The sequence below is a fragment of the Gossypium raimondii genome, chromosome 5 (assembly GCF_025698545.1).
Source record: "Gossypium raimondii isolate GPD5lz chromosome 5, ASM2569854v1, whole genome shotgun sequence".
Lineage (NCBI taxonomy): Eukaryota > Viridiplantae > Streptophyta > Magnoliopsida > Malvales > Malvaceae > Gossypium > Gossypium raimondii.
This window is the reverse complement of record NC_068569.1, coordinates 45,097,826-45,102,381: the sequence shown is the minus strand read 5'-3', so window position 1 is coordinate 45,102,381 and position 4,556 is coordinate 45,097,826. Positions and strand designations below refer to the sequence as shown.

The window sequence follows — 4,556 nt, the reverse complement described above, 5'->3', positions numbered from 1 at the left end:
AGTTTTAAAAAATAGGAAGAAATTTACATTTCATTTCTTTAGTTACCCAGAATCATGTTTGTGAATGAATTTACTATTTTTTTTTTAAATTTTTTCATAATTAATGAATCCATTGGTGTTATATACTATAATATATTTAAATCAAGTAAACCTACAATTCATAAAGGTTATTCATCCTAAAAAGATTAATGGGAAAACTAACAAAACAAAATAGCGCCTAAAAGCAATGAAAACTTGAAACCTATGTTTCACGGTTTCAAAATGTTAGCTATTAAAAGAATATATTTAGTTTTAAAAATACAAGCACTATATATAAGGTAGCTCTCTCCATTAATTTTAAGCATTAGAAAGTAAAGAATTCAAAAAACATTAGTTACCCTTATTTCTTTGATACCATAATCATTTCAATGGAATTTCGAGGAGTAATATTTATTCTTTTTCTTTTTCTTCTACTTGGAGTTGATTCCAATGCCTTCCCAATGAATTATTTGATAAGCAAATTGCCAAGACAACCAGATGTTAATTTCAGCCAATTTGCTGGATATATTGAAGTGGATGAAAATGTTGATCGAAGTCTTTTTTTATTTGGTTGAAGCTGAGAAAGAGCCCATGACTCAACCCCTCACTATTTGGTTAACTGGAGGTTAAGTTCTTTAAATACCTTTTATTGTGGTTTCTGATGTTATGCGGATTTCCTAGTAGGTATCCTATATGACTAAGTTAGATAAAGTTCACTATGAGCAAGTTAAAGCCAAGAGAAGGCTAGGGCTTCAGCCCCATCGGTTAAATGTTACAATGTCTTTTTTAGCCTTTCCCAAAAATTTATAATTAAATTTAACCCCCTTTAACCCCTTCAAATGGAAACATTATCACTTTTTGCCCTCCTTAGAAAGTAATGATTCAATTTAGGCCATTTCCATGCAAAGCTTATAGATTTATGTCCATCCCTAACACTAAATTTTTAACCTGGATTTGACTATGATTTTTTAACTCATCTGAAAATCCATACCTTTAAGCATATACTAAATACTTGTCAAATTAGATAAGTCATTACGTTAGATCAAGCAATTACTCTATTTATCTAGCTTTACTTAAGCCTGACCAACAAGTTTGTTTGATTACTCACATACAATAAAATATTTTGTGTAATACTATTCAGGACCAGGGTGTTCTTCAGGTGGAGATGCCTTTGGAAGTGTTGGTCCTTTCATTGTTACAAAAGATGCTCATGGTCTCCAAACAAATTCCTTTTCTTGGAACAAAGGCTGTCTAATTTCCTATGATTTTTTTTTTTTGAAATTTTTTTTTTGTGTATGTATATCATGTTTCATAGCTATTTCTATCATATCCATATAAATTTATCAAAAAATATTAAATGTGTCAGAACCATAAAATATTACGAACATCTAGTTTTCATCATGTTTAACTAAATTGCATTGTCTTTCTTATATATATATATATATATATATATATATATATATATATATATTATATTTCTCTATCTATATAAAATTTCGCCTAATATATGTTTCATGTCAAATCTATTGTTCATTGACTCCCTATTGGATCCGGATGGTCATATTCAAACTCAAGTAGTGATTATAATGACGGAGATGATAGCACTAGTAAGATCAGAATGTATATTCTTTGTTATTAAATAAAATAGTTTGGGTATTATATATATTGATATTTTCAATTGTTTATTTCATACAGATAAAATATTACTTACATTCATGCAAAATGGTATGAAAAATATCCAGTCTTCAAGTCCAAAGCTCTATATATATTTGGATCAAGTTTTGCAAGTGAACAATTTATTTTTTTCTTTCTCTCATTTGTTTGTGTATCAACATATTTTAACACACCAAAATATACTTAATGACTAACTAAACAAAATATAATGTGGTCTCTAGCATATAGTTTTTTCCTTAATATATATTGTACTTTATTATTTAATATCAAGCTCATAACATTATTTTTTAGATTCAAACTCAAATAATTAATCAACTTTCTTATTAAATTAAAAAATTTTAAAAATAATTCAAAAATGTAAATGAATTCATAAAGTATTTTTGTAGCATACTTCTTGAATTGAATATGTCGAATTAATTATTGAATAGAAATAAAACAATCAAATGATCTCGACTTAATACTAGTTATGGATAAGTCTCTATGCAACAATACAAACAATATAACATGTTCATTACTTCATTTAAACTTGTGGATTTTTATTTTTGGGACATTTCGTACCAAATCTTGCTAATGCATTGCTCAACGACAACAAGCAATCCAAGCAATCCAAATTTAACCTCAAAGGATTGGTTGTAAGTAAAACTGTATCTAATTAATCTAATTTAATTGCCACTTTAATATATATATTTGCATAGAAAGATTAGTTAGAAATGTTCATGGTTGAGTAACTTGCCTAATTCAAGAAGGCTTAGATTTATTAGATTGGATTAGGATATACGTTTAGGATCAAATCATTATGACCTTGATTATTGTTCATTACTGACATAATAGACAATAAATTTTCATTTAAATTAAGTATCGACACTAACATAAAAAAGTTAAAATGATCCTAAAATACTTTTAGGAATTTTATCGAGCCTAGATAGAACAAAAATAGCATGTGTTGCACCTTAGCTCTCAATGTTAATTTAAAGATTTTGTTGTGAACTTTATTTTTATTTCTTTAATTGTAACTATTTTGAACAGTTGGGAAACCCAATGCTTCGTAAAAAGCTAGATGATATTGCAAAAATTGATTTCTTTTTCTCTCGGGAGATGATAAACAGCTCGTTGTATAACGAAATCAAGAAAGAATGCAATGCCATTGATGAAAATAATTGCTTTTTTCGCATCAAAACCACTTGGAGCGCAAAATGCAAAAACCTTGTGTTCGAGGCCGATTTGGCTGCTTTCAAGACCGATGCTCATAATTACTCCCCACAGAAGCTATTTGATGTCTTTCGCCCTCCTTGTGCTGAAAATGAGCTAAATTTGAACTTAAGAAAACAAGTTTTCATTTATTTCTTTACATTCCTCTTACTTTACTCCAATTTGAAACTACAACTAACATAAGTTCCTATAGAATTGAATTAACTAATCAATTGACTAATTAATTTTGTGTTATTTTTCTTTTATTACTTATATCAAAAGTGTAAAACTTTATATTTTGGTCCAGGTTCCTATAGTTAGCACAGAAGTAAACATGTGCCATCCATTAAGGGTGCAATTTTACTTTAATCTCCCAGAAGTTCAAAAAGCTTTCCAAGGGAACCGAACTAAATTGTCATATAGATGGCAGGGTTGTTTCACGTAAGTTTTCCCCTAAAATTTGAAACAAAATGAACTTTTTTTTCCCGATATGTTGATGTAATTACTTTTAGAAATTATTTTAAATTCAAGATTTAAGACTCACGGTAAATTTTTCTATCTCCATATTGTCACCTCTTTCTTAAGAAAAATAAACAAATTACTTGTTTATTGAAGTGAACGTTGTGTAAAATTTGTTAACCTTAAAATTTTCATTATATTTCACTGTTATTTATTTAGAGCTAATTTTAAATACAATGAAGCTGATAAGGACCTTGACATGCTTTCTGCGCTTAAAAACCTTCTTCAACAATCCATTCCCATTACAATATTCAGGTTGGTATTGTATTTGTATGCCATTCTTTTTTCCAATACTTTCTTGAATTAAGTTAAATAAGTATGAAGAATCAAAGTGAATGAGTTTGAAAAGAAATTCTCATGCCATTTGACTGATTTTTATTTTTATTTTTATTTTTATTTTTATTTTGTTAATATCATTAAAATGTTATAGTGGAGATCAAGATGGTATAATACCAACAGAGGGAACCTTACAACATTTGGAAAAGTTGGCTAAGGAGTTAAACATCAAGTTAACAAAAGAGGAAACATGGAGTTTTAGAACCAAGGTTTTATGTTTACTCGTTTAATTATATAATAGCTTCTTTTTTATATTATGATTAGATATATTTAAGTGTCAAACTATCCCTCCGATATGATTATCCAATTTGGGTCTAAACTTGAATAATAAATTTTAAGTGTCGACTTGATTACCTTTATTAGCACTTTCAAGGCAAGCTCACACTACCTACCTAGTTCAATAGGCTTGACCAATACGTGCTAGGCCGTAGACAATATTTTTCACAAATTTTAGACAACTTGTCCTGAATTTTTATTTAAATATGAAATTTTTAATGTAAACATATTCTATATTTTCTAAATATTAAGTTGAGCCAATAGGTCGGCTCGGGCTAAGATTTGGTAATTTAAAAGTATTTTAAACTTAATCATAAAAAAGTAAAAATATTAGAAGAAAATAATTTTGCAGCATTTCATATATATTGAACATTGAAATGAGTTTTTTTTTTTTCATTGAGTAACCCGACTCAAAAGAACACTATTTATATTTTTAAATTTTCTTTTTAATTTAATAAAATTAATGATAAATATTTAACAGGAATGAGGGTTAAAGTATGAATTTGGAGACTTACTAAAATTCTTGACGGTGAAAGGAGGTGACT

The 4,556-nt window shown here is 27.9% G+C and overlaps 1 pseudogene; it reads left to right on the top strand.

Annotated features, from left to right (window-relative positions):
- The first annotated feature begins 407 nt into the window (after positions 1 to 407).
- LOC105767960 (serine carboxypeptidase-like 42) lies at positions 408 to 3,965 on the top strand (annotated as a pseudogene).
- Positions 3,966 to 4,556: the final 591 nt, after the last annotated feature.